Source organism: Desmodus rotundus, chromosome 6 (assembly GCF_022682495.2).
Source record: "Desmodus rotundus isolate HL8 chromosome 6, HLdesRot8A.1, whole genome shotgun sequence".
NCBI classification, from domain to species: domain Eukaryota; kingdom Metazoa; phylum Chordata; class Mammalia; order Chiroptera; family Phyllostomidae; genus Desmodus; species Desmodus rotundus.
In genome coordinates, this window is record NC_071392.1 from 75485585 (window position 1) to 75506210 (window position 20626).

The 20626-nt window shown below is 39.2% G+C and overlaps 1 protein-coding gene across 2 annotated transcripts in view; it reads left to right on the plus strand.

Annotated features, from left to right (window-relative positions):
* Positions 1–20626, plus strand: part of AHCYL2 (adenosylhomocysteinase like 2) — a 143765-nt gene that overhangs the window by 33794 nt on the left and 89345 nt on the right. The window lies entirely within an intron of this gene.

The following is a 20626-nucleotide window of genomic DNA, read 5'->3' on the forward strand; positions in this document are numbered from 1 at the left end:
ATTTAAAGTAAAGGTATGAAAAAAAACCATATTCTAAAAGAAAGCTGATATAGCAGAAGTAATAGTAGGCAAAATTAACTTGAAGGCAAAAATTATTACTAGAGTTAAAATTATCACAAAAAGTATGTACATATATATTTTTAAAAATATTTTATTTATTTATTTATTTTTGAGAGTGGGGAAGGGACGGAGAAAGAGAGGGAGAGAAACATCAATGTGTGGTTGCCTCTTGTGCGCCCCCAACTGGGGACCTGGCCCAGAACCCAGGCATGTGCCCTGACTGGGAATCGAACCAGTGACCCTTTGGTTTGCAGGCACTCAACCCACTGAGCCACACCAGCCAGGGCCACAAAAAATTATAAAATAAATCATTTATGAGGATGCTATAATAATTCCAAATTAGTTTGCACCCAATAGTATGGCTTCAAAATTCAAGGGTGGGCAAAAGTAGGTTTACAGTTACCCATTTGGAGAAAGATGTGCAGGTTATGGTTATTACAACAGCTTTATTAACTTAAAAGAATGTCACAATGGTACAGTAAACCTACTTTTGCTCCCCCCATATGTGGCTAGAATACAGATAGAACACAAAATACAGGGATAGAATACAGAGAGAAAATATGTAAATACAATTAAAGGGAAAAATTGATACGTCTACCAAAGCAGGAAATTTTAACATATCTTTATCAGTAAGTAATGGTCAAACCAGACAGAAAAATTGAAGATTTGAATAAGTGACCTACTAGCTTGATTTGGTTGGTTTGTGCAGAGCCCTTGGTTTGTGCACCTAACAGATGAGAATATACTTTTTTAAAAGTAGTTTTTAAAAATCTGAACATGTACTGAATTCATAAAGCAAGTCTTAACAAAACCAATGAATGGGTATTATGCAAACTATGTTTTCTTCAGTTAAGCTTGAAATTAAAAGAAGATCAAAATAACTTTATATGTTTGGAAATTTGAAAAGCACACTTCTAAGTAACTCATAGATCAAAGGAGAAATAATAATAGAAATAGAAATCAAGCTAACTTACCAGAGCTGACTCAAGAAGGAATAACAACTTGAATAGACTGATAGTCATTAAATATATTGAATTAGCAAGTAAAAATCTACCCAATATAAAGGATGCACAGATGGAATTTAAAAAAAAAATCCTCACCCAAGGATATGCCCACTCCTCTTAGAGAGAGAGAGAGAGAAACACCGATTGGTTGCCTCCCATACACACCCCTTCTGGGGATCAAACCTACAACCTAGTCATGTGCCCTGACCAGGAATCAAACCCGTTTGGTATAAGGAATGACACTCCAGCCAACTGAGCCACACACCAGGGCTTTTAAAAAAAATATTAAATCCTCACTGAGGACATGCTTATTAGAGAGACAGGATGCGGGGCGGGGGGGGGGGGGGGAGAGAAAGATTTGTTGTTCCACTTGTTTGTGCGTTCTTTGGTTGGGGTTTGTATGTGCGCTGACCCGAGACAGAACCCACAGTCTTTCAGTGTGTGGGATGACGCTCTAACCCACTTAGTACCTGGCCAGGGCTCACTCTCTCTTGGTCTCTGTAATCTGTTGTTAATTCTATTCAGTGGATTTTTTATCCAGACATTGTAGTTTTTATCTCTAAAACTTTGATTTAGGCCTATCTTTATATCTTCCATGTTTCTGCTTAATTTTTTCAATATAGAATACAGATGTAACTTTTAATGCCATTGTCTGCTAATTCTAACGTTTGTACAGTGCTGTGTTTCAGCTGATTTATTTTTTCCTCTTTGTAGGTCATATTTTTTCTGCTTCTTTGCTTGTCTCATAAATTCGCTTGGGTTCCAAACATTGTGAATTTTACCTTGCTGAGTCCTGGATCTTTTTCTTTCTTTCTTTCTTTTTTTCTTTTGTATCACAGTTAAGTTAGCAATATAGTTTGACCGTTTCTGGTCTTGCTTTTAAAATCGTTAGGTGGAATCAGAGCAGTTTTCCATCTAGGTTAATTATTGCCCAAGACCTTTCTGAATATACTAACCCATACGTGTTCTATAAGCAGGTTTTCCATTCCGGTTGGTAGGCATAGGCATTATTTCTGTGCTATTCGAGAGCCAGTTGGTGTTCCCTCTAACGCTTTAAATGGTTCCTTACATGCAGTCACTGACCAGTACATTGCTGAGTATTTGAGGGGTACCCACCACATATTTCCAGAGTCTTCTGTGTATATACCTCTTCTCCAGTACCCTGTCCTGTAAACTCCATCTGTCTTGGTCTCCCCTGACTCTCAGCTCCATCTCCTCAACTAAGATGGTCTGCTGGGATCCTCCTGGGTTTCTCCTCCCTGAACTGTGCCCTGGAAATGATCTCAAGGCATTAAGCTAGAGCAGGGGTGTCAAACTCATTTTCATGAGGGGCCACATCATCCTCGCGGTTGCCTTCAAAGGGCCAAATGTAATTTCAACTCCTTAACTGTTAAGGAGTAGTTACATTTATACAGCCCTAAAATTATTTCAGCCCTTTGAAAGCAACCTCGTGGCTGATATGGTGGCCCCCCATGAAAATGAGTTTTGACACCCCTGAGCTAGGGTATGCATAGAGCTCACGTCACTTGTTTCCTGTCTGTGAGGGATCACTGTCCTTCACTGATTGCCTGCTGAGCAGGGTCCTCCAAACCGTTGTGTCATATATTTTGTCTGTTTTGTCATTTGTTTACCTGCTACTCTATGTTAGCTGGAAGTGAAAGTCCCTATTTTCTACATTTTTTTATGTGCTTAGAATGTTTCATGATAAATACATAAACCAAACAGATATCTTTTTCAAAGGTAGTTATTCGAATTTTCAAGATTTGAAATAAACTTTCCCTTCTCAAGCATTTCGGGAGACTAAAGTTTTATATTTTGGGTGCTATTTAGGTAATTCTCTTCGCTTCGATTCTAGCAGAGTTCAGTGATTATCTTTAAAACAAAGAGATTTTGTTATGTTCTGTGATTGTATGAATAAAGCAGTACTTCTTGTCCTACACACCCTGAGACCTGAACTCCGTATCACTATCTTGTTTCATAACAGCTTCCAAATAACACTAGGTGGTCATTTTTTATTTTATAACAAGTCTGCTAATCTGGTCTGATATGCTCTTGTGACATCAGGAAAGAAACCTCCCAGGAATAGAATAAAAAAAATTTTATATCCTGAAGCTTTAAAAAACAAAATGAAGATCCAAATATTAAAACAATTTTAATATCTTTAAACCCTTCTACAATGGGATAAAAGAAAAAAGGAAACACTGTCCTCTAGCCTAGTTAATGAATTATTTAACTTGAGTATTATTTTATTATAAATAATTTATTTCCACGATTTCCTAGGGCAGGAAGACTGTTCTAGCTGAATAGCTTAAGGGAAGTGATAAGGACATAAATTCTATTGATGGAATGAATAAATGAATGAAAGATACGGGGTATGTGTTGATTTTTGAGTAGAGAGTGATTCTAAATTTAAGATGAAAAGAGTTTGTCAGTCTTCTCAGAGAGGAAGCAGGGTCATCCAAGAAGAGTGAAGACTAGGACGGTTCAGCCTCCAGGTGGCATAGAAAGGCTTGGGACAGCTGTGTGTGAGGCATCCTGAGGCCATGTGATTCTCACCTTTCTGAGGATGAGGAGGAACTGGACCTTTTGGAGGGTTCTGGCTTGTCACTTTCACTCTTGCTTTCTCTTCTCTGTGTTCAGTATGCAACCGTTGATTAATTGAAAGGGAACAGGAATGAAATTATTTTAAAGATTTTTTTTTCAAAGCAGGAAAATATATCAAATAGAAAATTCAAATCATTAGTATCTGGAACTTTATATTTGGCAAGCTGGAATAGTACGGTTTAGAACAGTTTACCTTGTATCAATTCATAGAGTTACAGCTCTAGGAAGGTGAACAAATTTCTGATTTCTTCCACTGCTTTTTTTATAAAGGTGAAATCCAGTTAAAATGTGTGGAGTATAAAGACTAGGAGACATGATACAGAAGGGACCAGTGCTGCTCGGGGTCAGTGAGGATGGGACAGCCAGCTGTCGGTGCTCACATTTGTTTGTATGTTTGTAAGTGTGCGTTTCCTCCTTGCGCACGTATTTAGAGCTATAGTCTTTCTCTCCCATATGCGGCCTCCCTGATGTATAAATGTAAGTATGTGTATTTATAAGCTCACATAAGCTATGTTTAGGGCTGCATTCTTTTCTTTCTGTTCCATCTGTGGCCTCCTTGAGTCATTCCTTCAAGAGCTCAGTCAGGTTTGTTGAACTAAATTAAGCTTCAGGTTATTGTTAGAAAAATTGGGCAGAGATCAGTGCGTAGAGATTCCTGATGGAGGAAATGAATAGCTCTCTGTGTCCTGAGATGACTAGTTTTCCTACCCTGCCCTGGAAGAACTGTTGCCAAAGTCTCCCCGTGGTGTCAGGGAACTGGGATTGAGGACTCTAACTTCCAGTACTGGCAAGTCTTAATGACAAGGAAAAAAAGATCACAAAAGAACGAAGTTAGGTCCTTGGACTTACTGCCAACCTCTCTCCAAAAGGAAATGTTCTTCCTGACTTTGTAGGATCCATGTGATGAAAATTGTTTTTACAATTGTGAGCAACAATTCTCTCTTTCAGTGAGGACCGCCCCCCCCCCCAACTAAATTCCAGGTAGATCAAACCAACTAGTTGTAGAGCACAGCAAAAATGAAAGAACTGAGTTATACAACATGAAATGCCATGGTAATGCGTGGTGGGATCATGAGAGGCGTAATCGGAATTGTGTGTGTTCTAGAGCAGTACTTCGGGAAGTCTTTGGTTTCAGGATCCTTTACACTCTTAAACTTCGAGGATCCCAAAGAGCTTGGGTGCATGTGGGTTTATATGTGTCAGAATTTACTGTATTAGAAATTAAAACAAAATTTGTTCATTTAAGATAAAAATAATGAATGTTTTACTTTTATTTAAAACTGAGATGTTTTAAAAGTATTTTTTATTTGAAAATAATACAATGGGGGGATTGACTGTGGGAGTCGGGGGAATGGGCCAGGGGAGAGCAATGAGGAAAAAGACAGGACAACTGTAACTGAACAATAAAAAATAAAACTTAAAAAAAAAAAACCCCTTTATATGTTAACATAAATAATGTTTCCATGAGAAGTAACTATATTTTCCAAAACAAGCAGACATTTATTGGGAAGAAAAAAAGTATTGTTTTATATTTTTGTAAATCTCTTTGATATCTAGCCTTATTAAACAGATTAGATTTCATGTTTACTTTTGCGTTCAATCTGGTGCTTTGCCCCTTACCATGTATCCCTGGAAAACTCCGCTGTGCACTTATGAGATAATGATAGTAGACAGATATCATCTGAATATTATTATGAACATACTTCTGATCTCTAGCATCCCCCAAAGGTATCATGTTACCTCCAGAGGTTTCTGGACCGCTGTTCCCAAACTGTTTATGTGTGGGGGAAAAGGAAACATGAGAGATACCACCATTGGATAAAGCAAAATTTTCCATGTGTTTAATCGGTACTGGTTGTTTAACCTAGTAATTAAGGAGTGTAACACCCAGACTCCAGAATTGAAGTAGGCAGTGTAGCTGAAACCTCCAAACACTGAACTGGGAGTCAATCCCAGTTCATGTGCTTTTTGAAAGAGTTGTTCAGTGTTTTTGTAGTGTTTTGTTAAGCAGTGGGAGAAGAAAATTGAATCAGATCCCTGGGTAAGAATCAAAGGATTTTAGAGATAGCCTTGCAAGGTGGCCCAGTAGGTTAGAGCGTTGTCCAGTACAGCAAAGGGTTGCAGGTTCAATCCCCAGTCAGGGCACATGCCTGGGTTGTGGGTTCAATCCCTGGTTAGGGCACATATGGGAGTAACCTGTTAATGTTTCTCTCTCTCTTTTTCTCTCTCCCCCCTTCCTCTCTAAAACACAATAAAACATATCCTCGGGTGAGAGTTAAAAAAAAGAATTTTAGAGATGAAATGGCCTTTAAAGATAATCTAGTCATAAAATTTTAATTTTAGACTTTCAGATTTGAACATTACCTGACAGGTCATCTAATCTAATCCTTAAGCTTTATTATTATAACTAGTATTTGTGATGTACAGGCTAACTGCTTTACATTCTTTTTCTTTCTCCAAATGATGAAATGATCATTTTGATCTTTCCTGTTTCTTTAATGTTTTTTTTTTAAGATTTTATTTATTTATTTTTAGAGGGAAAGGGAGGGAGAAAGAGAGGGAGAGAAACATCAATGTGTGGTTGCCTGTCATGTGGCCCCCACTGAGGACCTGGCCCGCAGCCCAGGCATGTGCCCTGACTGGGAATCGAACTGGTGATCCTTTGCTTCACAGGCCTGCACTCAATCCACTGAGCTATACACCAGCCAGGGCCATGATTTTTATAATAGAAAATGTTAAACATGTAGCCCGTTACCACCTTCAGCAATTGTTAATACATGGCCGAATGTTTCATATATACCCCTGCCTGCCTCACTTATGCCCCCAGATTATTGGATACAAATTCTGGACGTTCTGTCATTTCACCTGTAAATATACCTGTGTATATGTCAAAGATAAGGGATTTAAGTAAATAATCACAATTCCATTATCACACTAAGAAATGTAATGGTCATTCTTTAATACCATCAAAAACCCAGCACATGTTTGCATTTCCCTGGTTATATCATTCATACATACAATATATATTTTTTCAGTGTGTTTGAATTGGGATGCTGTACAGTGCAAATGGTTGAGTCATCTCTTAAGATTCTCCATCTGTTTTTCTCTCGTAATTTTTTGTTGTAGAAACTGAGTCTTTTGTCTTGGAGAGTTCTTGAGTCTGAATTTTGCTGATTGCACCTCTGGTGTCTTTTAACATGTTCCTTTGTCCTCTGCACTTCCTGTAAATTGGTACTTATTTAGAGTTTGCTAAGACTTCTTCATGAGTGGAAAGTACTTCCATCAGGAGATGCATAATATCTAACTCTCTTTTTAGAGGAGAAAACAGTTTGATATAACAGGGAATATACTGGGTGAATGTGAAAGAAAAATGTATGTTTTAAAAAGTGAGTGTTACTTGATTGCTATTTGTTGGCAGATATAGAATTCGTACTCCATTGTTTCCAGTGAATCTGTTCATTATATTTTTGTTTAAAGGAATAAATCAGAATCTTTGTTTTTACTTCTCTTGCTATAAGATAAGTAACATTTAAAATCATATTTCCCAGCAGCCCCTCCCACGCCCATTCTTTTCTCCTTTAATATAATGGCAAGAAACATTCACATCATCACACATACCTCTTGAGTTGATTCATTTATTTTATAATCCACCCCCCAAATTTGCAGGAGAGTAAAGCAAAACTACCTTTAAGTAACTACAATATAATAGATACTGTTCTGAGCACTTTTATATGGAATATAAATATATATATAATATTTATTCTCACCACAACCTTATTAAGTAGGTAGGATTATTATCATGCCTCCATTTTATAGATGAAGTGAAACTCTATTTCCAGACAAATGAATTTAATTTTTCTCCCTTGGTCATCATTTTACATGTAAATATTAAGGCATATAGTATGTATGGACTACGAAAGAAAAAATATATATTTATTTATTTTTAGAGAGGGGGGAGGAGGGGAAAGAAGAGAGAGACACACAGATTGGTTGCCTCCTGTGTGTGCCCCTACCTGGGACCTGTGCCTGTGCCCTGGTTGGGAATTGAACCAGTGACCTTTGCTTTGGGGGTGATGCCCAACCAACTGAGCCACACCAGTCAGGGCAAGAATAAGTTGTTAATTGTCTGTCTTATGGTAGAAAAAAAAAACCAGTTCATATAATTTGCACGTGTTAAACACCTTCGGCAGAGACAGTGTTTGTAACATAGTTTGTTTGCCATCACTTTCTTTGATAAAGTAATCATTACTTTTTTGTGTGGTTATTAGGATGTTCATAGCATTCTCATACATGAGACTTGAAGAGGCAGTTGTCCCATTTTCTTTGTCTCTCCTTGCTTTCTTCATTATTACAAATTTATGAATGACGAAGAGGAAATGACTCACAACCGATACAGTGATCAGTAATTGTCACAGCTCAGGCTGTATAGCATATATACTGTATTTTTTGGACCATAAGACGCACCTAGGTTTTAGAGGAGGAAAACAGGAAAAAAAAATTTTGAAGCAAAAAATGTGGTAAAATATTTAATAACATCCTTTAAAACAGAACTCCTGTAGCGAGCCAGGTAAGCTACATTCAGACTATAAGACACACCCCCATTTTCCTCCCAAATTTGGGGGTGCATCTTATAGTCTGAAAATACGGTAATAGAGTCTGCTGGTTGTGCAGAATTCCTTGCTGACTGGCTTTATGTCACTCCTTTCCCTCCCACTTAGTAAAATTCAGTGAAACATAGTAGTCACCCCCTTGTCTGCAGTTTCACTTTCCATGGCTTTAGTTACCTACAGTCAATATTAAATGGACATATTAAATTAAAAATTCCAGACATAAACACTTTGTAAGTTTTAAATTGTGTGCCATCCCAAGTAGCAAGATGAAATCTCAAGCCATTCCACTGCGTCCTCCCACCTGGGACATGAGTCTTCCCTTTCTCCAGCGTATCCACACTGTAGATGCTACCCTCTGTCAGACCCTTAGTGCACGTCTCCGTTATCAGATCACCTGTCCCAGTATCACAGCACTTATGTTCATATGACCCTTTTTTAAACCTAATGATGGCTCCAAAGCGCAAGAGTAGTGATACTGGCAATTCAGAAATGCCAAAGAGAAGCTGTAAAGTGTACGTATGTACGTATAGGCAAAAACATAGTATATATAGGCTTAATACTATCTGCTGTATCAGGAACCCACTGGGGGTCTTGGGTCAGTAGCCCACAGATAAGGGGGGCTACTGAGAATGAAAGTAACATTAATAGGGAATACTTTTAATCTAGTTTAATATATTCATAAGAAGGTACTTATGTATTATTAGGAATAAGTCTTTTCACCTTTGAAACTTCTGGAAAGCTCATATTTAACAGTTGAGGAAAAGGAAGCCAAGAAATAACTGCAAAACTTATTATAATAAGTAATATTTTGCTTATTTCCCAAGACTGAGAGGTGAAAAATACTCTTGCAGCAAATGTAAGTTTTATGCAAATTAAGAATTCGCATAAAATTTCCCTCCCTTTAATTAATATCAGTGTCTGGATATGGTCTTGAAAATGCTGTAGTGGAAGCCATGGACCAGTTATACCCACAGAGTAAAACCTACCTGAGGGAACCCAACACGCACAAAACCTTTTCAAACAGGAAAACAGTAAAAACAGCAAGAACAAATTAAATTCTTACAGGCCAGAGGCTTAACATGTTGGATCATTCAAATATTTATAGTAATTGTCTCTTAACTATCTATTGAAACATAGTATAATCCCAGAATAAAGTTGGCTTAGTATGCATTTATATATGGTATTGAGAACAGGACTTAGATGTGATTTGTTCTAAACGAAGAAATTAATTTTAGAGACTGTTAATTCACTTTTAGGAATTTATTTCACAGTCAACGTAGTTGTTCATATATTGGCTGTTCAAAGTGCTTTATCCCATTTGGATTGTTTGGTAGCAGTAAAGAGGATTGTTTAGATTAACGGTCATATTATTCCTCTTTGTATGGATCTAACCAGTTATTTTGTAAGAAAAGTAACATTAATTCAGCTCTTCTTTATTGGGAAAGTGAATGGCATATTCATTATATCTGGCTTTCAAATATATATTTAGTTGGTAGAACAATTACTTTGTGTGCCCATGATAAATGTTATTTATTTAGAAACATTTGCTTGTTCTATTTTTTTCTTAATTGGTTTGACTACATCTCTAAAAGCTGCTCATTAGACTAACAGCCAAAACCCCCACATGTCCAAGAGAAGTGCCAGGAAAATGTTAATACTCCAATTTCCCTAATCTTCATCCCTTCATTTTTAGGGGCTGCTGAAATCAGGTGACTTAAACTCTCTCAAGAGGCAGTGACCTATTTAGGACAGTTCCAGGGTGGGGAATTAACATTTGGGTGCCTTTTATATATCAGGCATTCCATATGTGTTAACTCATTTAATTCTTACAATTCTGTAAGAGGTAGGTGGCATAAAGAAAGTGACACTAGTTATCAATTTACCCTAAGTCATCTTAAGTGGTGTGAAAAGTAAAACACGAACCTCATTTAAAATGAAGATCGGAAGGCCTTGTCCAGTGTAGCTCAGTTGGGTAGAGCATTTCCCCATACACGGAAAAGTTACGGGTTTGATTCCTGGTCAGGGCGCATACCTAGGTCGCAGGTTTGATTCCCCCACTAAGGAGTGTAGGGAGGCAACCGTTCGATGTCAGTGTTTGTCTGTCTCTAAAAGCAATGAAAAACGTCCTCACCTCTGGTGGGGATTAAAAAAAAAAAGTCTGAAGGGTAGAAAACTCTTGTGTATGCATCACTCAATGCACACTGCTAACCCCAACAGGAAGAGACACACTTTGCATCTCCAACAGGAGGTGATACTACTTTATTACCTGAGCAGGAAGAAGCAAGGATCCCTCTTTGCCCCATAACAGCTCAGCCAATGGGAGACAGCCATAACTCAGCCTATGAAAAGTCACTATACTTTGAACTTTCAGTTTCTTCCAATGGACTCATTTATAACAGCCCCTCCCAAATCCTTAAAAGACCATTCCCCTCCTTTGTTTCTCTGGAACTACGTATGGTTCACCAATAGACTGCATGTCCCAAATTGGAATTCTTTGTTCCCAAACAAGCCCATTTTGCTGGAAAAATATCTGGCTGTCTATTTGTTAAGGTCAACAATGGCAAGTCTGTCATTTGAACCTATCTGTCTCCAGATATCACTCTTTCTACGATACCACTGCACCATTTGAATGTACTTGTCTTCTGTTAGTAAATACTTCAGTAAGTTGGGGCAGATAATAGGGTTAGTAAACCTACTAAGGAGACTGCAAAGATATGTAATGTTAGGAAATCAGAGGACTGTAAGATAACATAATATAACGTGTATGCATCTTGGACAAGTGATACATTGTCTTTGTTGCAGTTTCCCGGTGTGTAAAATGAGGGTAATACCTGTTCTACCTTCCCAATGTGGTGTTGAGAGAGAAAGAAAATGAGTGTGCGTGTGCATATAAGCCTTGAAAATTATAAAACTTTAGAAATGTAAAGTATTATGTATTATGAATATGGAGAGTCACGTAGCTTGGTGGATTGGTACCCTTCTTTTAACTAAGGAACAATGTTGGTCTTGGCAGTAGGCCACTGGAACTCAAAGAAATAGCATCTGTCAATCATAGTCATTTCATGGAAGGAAGAATTGAAAAATGGCACAGCAGTTATTCTCCTTGACCTCTTTCTCTGAAAAGGAATTTGATTAGGCAAGCTGCTTTCATAATAGACCAGAGCTTCTCTCTTCTCTCCAGGGAATGGAAGCTCAGCAGCCAGACTTGTTCTGTGAAGCTAGAGCAATCTGGTTTTAAAGGATTTAACTAAATTTATTGTGATTAAGGTTTCATGAGGGATGTGCATTGTAGAGCAGCAGCTTTATTTTTTATATTTTTAAAAATGGTTTTATTTATTTATTTTTAGAGAGAGGGAGAGAAACATTGATGTGTTAGAGGAACATGGATCTGTTGCCTCTTGCATGCGCCCCGACCAGCAACCGGGCCCTCAACTCAGGCACATACCTGGACCGGAATCAAACTGGTGACCATTCGATCTGGGGGACAATGCCCAACCCACTGAGCCACACCAGTCAGGGCCAGAGAAGCAGCTTTAAAAATGTTACATATGAGTGAGTCTGTGTTCCTAGGTTGAGAACAGGAAACTGCAACTAGTACGCTCAGCTCAAAGGAGGCACACAGTAAACAAGTGTATGAATGTTTGGTAAAACAATGATAGGATTATGCCTAATTACCGTCTTAAGGTAAAGACAATGGCCAGAGAAGCAACTTGAAATGAGTCTCTGTGCACAGGCATCCCTGGAGAGTTACCTGGTGACCTGGTGGAACTCAAATTGTCTCTAACAAGAAAGATTTTGCTCCATCCTTTATTCTTCCAACAGTGCTGGCATTGTTGGGGAGTTCATACATACATACATGCATAAGGCCACTGGTTTAAGTATTTTGGCCAAAGTCAGGATAAAAATAGATTCGTATTTTTCTAAAGGCTCTGTACACTCATTTTGTCATTTGTATTTGCTAAATTGATTGCGGATGAATACACAGCTGATGTTAGATTCTGGAATCCGAGTACCTTAAGCCAGCGTCTTGGCTCTGCTGCTTCAGTCTTACCCCTTTCAGTATGTGCTATTTAAAGAAACTGATCTGAGACTTGGAAATGTGATTATGAGAGTTTCATATTGGGGGAATCATCTAGGATTACTCAAAACAGGTATTTGGTTGAAAGCAGAAAATCAAGGAAATAATAGCAACAGAGGAGAAGCTACATAAAGGGAGCTAATGAAGGACCATTGCACCCCTTAATATGCCATCACTACAGACTTTCCTTCCAATTAAGTACTTCTCAAAAGATCAGAAACACCCAGGGGGAAATATGAAATTATCTTCTGGTGCCATGTTGGCTTTCATTGGATTAAATATTTGGCTTCGTGGAGTGATCAATGCAAGTGATAGAGAGTAAATGCCTAGGGTTTATTAAAATAGAAAGGCTGGGATGCTTATATCTGTATTTCACATAACTGGAAATAAACATTTCAGAGGCTTCTGATTTTTCCGAACCTCGGTGGTTCAGAACAGTACTCAAAAGAAATGCTTTCTGAAAACAGCCTTGTGAAAGTAATGAATGTGGCCCTGACCAGTGTGGCTCAGTTGGGTCTCGTCCTATGGGGCTAGGGGTCCTGGTTCGATTCCTGGTCAGGGGCCATGGCATGTGCCTGGTTGCAGGTTCTGTCTCAGTTGGGATGCATGCAGAAGGCAGCCTATGGATGTTTCTCTCTCACCATTGATGTTGTTCTCCCTCTCTCCCTCCCTTTCCCTCTGTCTAAGAATAAATAAATTGATTAATTAAAAAAAATAAAGGTAATGAATGTGTATTTTTACATTAAACTCAACTTGCTAAATTCGAGTTTTTACCATGGTTTGGTGAGTTAGAATTTTTAGAGGCTTTAGTCTGTGTACTTTCTAAGATTTAGTGTAAGATAACGTCACCCTTTTAGAAGCAGGTAGCCATCTTGTGTACATGAGCGTGTGTATGTTGTATCCCTGGCACAACATGTTACTGTAAGTAGGGTGGTTGGGGATGTGACAGGAAAGGATTGTAAGGGGTGGCTGTTCCAAAGAGAGGGAGCTTCTGGGAGATATCACTGTTCTTTTATTCCAATTAGAAATTCTTTGTGCTGCATATACCCCCTGGGTAGTAAAGGTGGCAGGGGTTGCCTCTGAGTCCTTTGCACTTAGTACGCTTTACTTTGAAATAAGCTTCATCTTAAAACCTGGCTGACTTGTGCACACTACTGAAATTAGAGTTACTGAAAAAGTGTAGGATGGACCAACCCCGAGGAAAAGCTTCAGTTGGGAATGTTGAAAAGCTAGGGAACAGCTCCAGAGCACTGAGTGCTTGGGTAGCAGCAGTGTCAGGAGTTGAGATAGGAGGTTTTGAATTATTTTGCCAGAGGCCTAATAGAAACAGCCTCCTTCCTCCTGCATACTGCTAGAAGTTGCCTTACAGCTCTGGGCCCAGAAATTAGAAGCACAGTTCTGTTCCTTTCATTCTGTTCCTTTCATAGTATGTAAAAGAAATTTTTTTTTCTGTTACCAAAATCATTACCTGCTGAGTAGTCACCTCTTCCCAGTTTATAGAATCAAGAAGCTAGAGAGTAGTAGAGAAGAAGGCCTGGGGTTTGATTTGAGAGGAAAGATGCTAACCTTACTGAGAGTAAATGATTGAAAAATGTTCCTTTTCTATTGGCAAGAGAAGAAAAACCTTGATTTATTCTACCCGATAAAAGTATATAGGTTTGTGTTCTATAGAGAATGAAGTGTTCAACGACTGGCCTTTCTATTTCTGATCCCTTAGTGAAATCTGATTTAGGAAAAAGGAGGTAGCCGGTTTTACTGTTGAAGTAGGAAAAAAATCACTTTGTCCTATCTAGTTAACTAAATATTTCAAGGTAAGGATCTGGAGATAGTTTAAATTTCCAGTACAGCCTGCAATCAAATTGCGCTTCTCTAGTATGGTTAGAAACTGTCTCCACCTGCTGGCCACAGTTCGCTTGACATTTCCTGAGGACACTTGCTGCTTTGTTTTTTGTTTTCTGGAAACATGGGAATATGGCAGCTATGGAAGGTATCTAGGTACTTGCAGTGACTAAAGACTGTACCTTTCTGTAGCTTTTCCTAAAATTTCTAGAGTTTTGGAGAGTTCTTACTAAAGATTGGGGAATAACTGAAGAAATGTAGAGTAAGGGCTTATAATTACTAAACCAAAGTTGTGAGCCCTTAATAAAGTGACACATTTGCAATAGTATGTTCAATATCTCTCATTATACCAATTGAATTAAGACAAATTTACTTATTAAACTTTTTAAGCTTTGTTAATTCTAATTGACTCAAGGTCATCATTTTCTAAATTGCTCTTGGTTCAAGCTCTTGTGCCCATTTGGAAGTAATTGTCACTACTACCACTGAATTATACAATAAAATAAGAGTATTTTTTTGGTGGGGTGTGTAGAGGCTCCGCCCGCCGGGCCCCCCTGGCCACCATGGTGAGTGAGAATCAGTCTACCAAGACATGATCTGCTTGGGGAGGAAAGGTGGCAGATCTCTCAAAGGAGAAGGGCCAGGAGCCTTTTCCCCAATGGGCTTTTATTGGGTTTCATTTGCATAGGAATACAGGACATATATAAAAAAAGCTCAATCATTGTCAGGCAATAAGGATCAAACAATAGATAACGTGCAAAGAACTATGAGGGCTTATTTAGAGTCAGGGTCAGATAGCTGAAGGGCTATAAAACTTTGGGGAACAAACTCTTTTCATGCTTGGACCCATATCATTTAAATTGAGGGTATTAACAAAGTAGGTTTCACAGGATTTTATGCATTCTTTCTTAGGCCTGATCATCTCGGAATCCGTCCTTTCCAGCACAGGGCCACACCCACCTCCAGCATTGTTTCAGGCTTAAATCAGGCAGGGGAAGGAAGGCAGCCAAGAGATTAGGAGACATCTTGCAGACAGAATGAGGACTCTGGCTTTGTGAAAGCCGAGGGGTGAGGGTCCATCACCCCCTTTTTCTATAATCCCCCCAAGTCCTTCCCTGAGGGCCTCTTTGTGACCATGCCTGTCTTAGGTCATCCCTCCCTTTAGGAATCTTACCTGTCATTGGCTAACCGGTCATGCACTGGGGGCCAAGCAGGGTGAAGTAAAGTGGGCAGAGGCAGCACCCCTGCCAGGGAGATAAGCTTTGTCTCCTGAGTGGCTTATGGTCCCAAGGTCTCTCACTCAGCCTTAGACATGGGGGGTTACAGCTTTTGAAACCAGGCAGGGCGGTTCCCAACATTGGGGGTCACAGGTCACCAAACTTTCTCATTAAGTGTCAGATAGTAAGTATTTTAGTGTTTGCAGGCCACATGGTCGTGTTGCAACTACTCTGCTCTGCTTTTGAAGCATAAAAGTAGCCATAGACAATATGTAAACAAATAAGTGTGTCTGTGTTCCAGTAAAACTTTATTTATGGAACCTGAAATTTGAATTCCTTGTAATTTCTGTGTGCCATAATGTATTATTCTTTTTAAGGGTTTTTTTTTTTTTTTACCATTTAAAAATGTAGAAACCATTTTTATAGTTGGTGGGCTACATAAAAATAGGCAGTGTGCCAAATTTGGTTTGCGAGTGGTAGTTAGCTGACCCCTGCTTTATATTTAGAAACACTTTAAAAATCTACTAATAGCCCTGGCTGGTGTGACTCAGGAGATTGAGCACCAGCAGGGGACCAAAGGGTTGCTGGTGCAGTTATTAGTCAGGGCACATACCTGGGTTGTGAGCCAGGTCAGGCCCCCAGTAGCGGGTGTGAGAGGCAACCACACATTGATGATTCTCTCCCTCTCTTTCTCCTTTCCTTCCCTTCTCCCTAAGAATAAATAAATAAAATATAGTTTTAAAGTATATTTTATTGATTATGCTATTATATGTGTCCCATTTTTTTTCCCCCTTTATTCCCCTCCTACCTGTACTCCCTTTCCCACCAACATTCCCCCACCTTAGTTCATGTCCATGGGTCATGCATATAAGTTGTTCGGCTTTTCCATTTCCCATACTATTCTTAACCTATTTTGTAACCTATCATTTATGCTTTGTATTCCCTGTACCTTTACCCCCATTCTCCCCCCCTCCCTAATGATAACCCACCATATGATCTCTCTTTCTGTGAATCTGTTCCTGTTCTAGTTTTTGCTTAGTTTATTTTTGTTTTTGTTTTTTTAGGTTCACTTGTTGATAGCTGTGAGTTTGTTGTCATTTTACTGTTGGTATTTTTGATCTCCTTTTTCTTAGATAAGTCCCTTTAACATTTCATATAAGGGCTTGCTGATGATGAACTCCTTTAACTTGACCTTATCTGGGAAGCACTTTATTTGCCCTTCCATTCTAAATGATAGCTTTGCTGGATAGAGTAATCTTGGTTGTAGGTCCTTGCCTTTCATGACTTGGAATACTTCTTCCCAGCCCCTTCTTGCCTGCAAGGTTTCTTTTGAGAAATCAGCTGATAGCCTCATGGGCACTCCTTTATAGATAACTGTCTCCTTTTCTCTTGCTGCTTGTAAGATTCTCTCCTTCTGTTTAATCTTGGGTAATGTAATTATGATGTGCCTTGGTGTGTGCTTCCTTTGGTCCAAAGTCTTTGGGACTCTCTGAGCTTCCTGGACTTCCTGGAAGTCAATTTCCTTTGCCAGATTGGGGAAGTTTTCCTTCATTATTTTTTCAAATAAAATTTCAATGTCTTGCTCTTCGTCTTCTCCTTGTTACCCCTATGATTTGGATGTTGGAATGTTTAAAGATGTCCTAGAGGTTCCTAAGCCTCTCCTCATTTTCTTGAATTCTTGTTTCTTCATTCTGTTCTGGTTGAATGTTTCTTTCTTCCTTCTGTTCTAAACTGCTGATTTGAGTCTGTTTCCTTCCTGTCACTGTTGGTTCCCTGTACATTTTCCTTTATTTCACTTTTCATAGCCTTCATTTTTTCCTCTAGTTTGTGCCATATTCAACCAATTCTGTGAGCATACTGATTGCCAGTGTTTTGAACTGTGCATCTGATAGGTTGGCTACTTCTTCGTTGCTTAGTTGTTTTTTTCTCTGGAGTTTTGATCTGTTCTTTCATTTGGGCCATATTTCTTTGTCTCTATGTGCCTGTTACGTAGTAAGGTGTGAAGCCTTAGGTATTGGCCAGGGCAGGGCAACCCACGGTCACTATGTTGTGGCACTGTAGTGGGGGAGGGGTCTTAGAGGGAACAGTGCTGCTTGCTCAGCTCTCAGCTGGCTTTCAGTCACTTCCCCTGCTACCCACAAGGAAATTGGGCCCTTCTGGTGCTGATTCCCGGATAGGTGGGTTTGTGTACGTTCTAGGACCCTGTGAGGCTCTCCAACGAACTCTCTTGTGAGGCTGGGAGTTTCTCCCGCCACCTCAATCCCCATAGGTTTTTACAGCCAGAGGTTTTGAAGCTTTATTTCCCTGCGCTGGAGCCCTGGGTTGTGCAGTTAGTCTTGCTCCCTAGTTGTTCCTCCTGGTTTATCTTCACGCAAGTGTGGGACTGCTTGGTCCACCAGCTACCGCCTGCCGCAAGTTGTGTCTACCCTGCTGCCCGTCTCCACCCCTCCTACTGGTCTGGGTGAATATTTCTTCTTTAACTCCTTGGTTGTCAGACTTCCCTACAGTTCGATTTTCTGGTCGTTTTTGTTATTTTTTTAATGTTATTTTTTAAATTTTTGTTGTTGTCCTTCTTTTTGTTGTGCAAGGAGGCAGAGTGTATCTACCTATACCTCTATCTTGGCCAGAACATAAAGAAAAATTTTTTTAAATGCACTAACAAATTCTTATATCCTATGGAGGTGATCGTCTAGAAGAGAATAACCCAACATTTCGGAGTACTTTTATGCTCTTAGGACTTGTCAGGGGGGTGTTGTACGTGTTCATCATCATCACCAACCATGTAGTGTAGAAGTACTCAACTTTGTGCTTATGGAAGGTGATTCTTTACTCACACAAATGGACTCTGATCTGTTCTGGTTTTATCGTATTTCTACAATTTACATAATTTAAATTAAAAACACCAGAATGATTTTTTAAAGGATGATTTAGTGCATAATTATATGTGTAGGAGAAGATTATTTATGTGAGTTTAAAAGCCAGAGACAGTCAGATAGTGCAATTAGTCTAAAGTGATTTTGAAAGATATTTATTTATTTTTAGAGAGATGGGAAGGGAGGGAGAAAGAATGAGAGGGAAAGAAACACCGTTGGGAGAAACATCAGCTGGTCGTCTGTTGCAGGCCCCCAATGGAGGACCTGGCCTGCAACCTAGGCATGTGTCCTGACTGGGAGTCGAACCCGTGACCTTTGGGTCTGCAGGACAGTGCTCATCCCACTGAGCCACACCAGTCAGGGCAGTCTAAAGTGATTTTAAAAAGTAAACCATTATTATAACGAAGAATAATTTTCTTTGGTGAAGGACGTGGTATTGATGCTGGGGCACACGGGGCACATGATATGAGCAGGCTGGTGTGGATCATTACAGTCAAGTTCACTGGTGTTCTGTGGTCATCAGTCTTACATTCTGGGAAGGAAGTATTTTAGAACATTAAATTACAAATACTGATAGTTACAAATGGTTGATCATTTCAGTTAGTCACTTGTAAGTCCCTTCAACCTCCTTGGCTCTTTTCTCCATCAGTCCCTAAATTTCTGGATTACTTTTGTAATCTGCCTTCTTTGTTTCTGTCTATGCCTATGCAAGAGTATCATGAAGTTACAAAAGTTCTCCTCTAAATTCATGTATCTAAACTCTGATCTCATTTTTTGCTAACAGGCAAGAGCTAACACATTGGGATAGTATAAAAGGGTCAAGTTTCTGTATAGTTGAGGCCAAAGAGTAGGTATAAAGGAAAAACAGTGAGAGACTGATAGAAATATTAGTAGTTGTCACCAGTAAAGACACCATACTTTGTTGAGTTTAGGAATATTATTTTTTTCCATTTCAGTATCTCTGAAAGTAAGATGTCAGTTGAATTGGTAATACTTTTTTCTTGCCGGTATGTAAAATAGTGGTGAATCTTCCAATTAATGGCATCTTAGATTTGGTGAATTATCATATTAAATTTTGGATTCCCGACATGTAGCAGTTCTGGGTACTGACAGGGTTGCCAGGGTGAGGTCGTTAGAGAAGGTACGGAGGAGTGGAGATCAGGCATTTGATGAGCTGTGTCATGCCTGTGGGCTTCGAAGACCCAGAGTCAGGAGCCAGCGGTGAGAGTTTTCAACACATGAGATGAAGTGACTGGAGATAGGAGGGGACTGGACAGAAGCAGGGAGAGAACAGTTTCACCTTCACGTCATCCCTCTTACTCATCCTGCCTTCCGGTCTCACATACCACGTTCTCAGGAGACCGACCCTTATATCTCCGTCCCTCAAGTCTAAATTAACTTCTCCTCTTGTGTTTTCTCATAATACCCTGTACTTTTTCTTTTCTAAATTCTTTATTAGTTTCTATTTACAGATTTTATTGTGTGATAGCCATATCTCTCTTCCACCAGATTATAAACTCATTGACTGTGATTTTTTATGTACAGGGCTAGCTAGCACATTGTAGGCACTAGTTTGTATTTGCTGAGTGAAGGAGCTGAAATAGAGAAATGTGGCTCTCTGTGGCTGGATTTAAGGGTGTCTACCCTAGTGTTCCAAAACCCACAGTGACAGTACAGAGGATGTTTTATTTGCAGTCATGAAAGACAAGGACCTACATCCAAGATTACTCTATCCAGCAAAGCTATCATTTAGAATGGAAGGGCAGATAAAGTGCTTCTCAGATAAGGTCAAGTTAAAGAAGTTCATCATTACCAAGCCATTATTATGTGAAATGTTAAAGGGATTTATCTAAGAAAAGGAAGATCAAAACTGTAAACAGTAAAATGACAACAAACTCACAACTATCAACAAATGAACCTAAAAAAATAAAAGAAAGAAAACCAGAAACTAAGCAAACAACTAGAACAGGAACAGAATCAGAGAAATGGACGTCACGTGGAAGGTTTTCAGTGGGAAGGGGGAGGGGAGGAATGGGGGGGAGATAAAAGGAAGAAGAAGCATAATTGGTAGGCATTAAATAGACGGGGTGAGGTCAAAAATGGTATAGGAAACAGAACTCACAGAACTTATATGTACAACCCATGGGCATGAACTAAGGTGGGGGATGCTAGAGGGTTGGGGGGTGCAGGGTGGAGGGGGGAGTAAAGGGAGAAAAATTGGGGAAACTAATAGCATAATCAATAAAATATAATTAAAAAAAAGAAATTTGACTCCTTTTGTTGGTTGGTTGGTTTGTTGTGTTTTTGAGCTTTGTTTGTTTCATCTGAGCCTCAGGTTTCT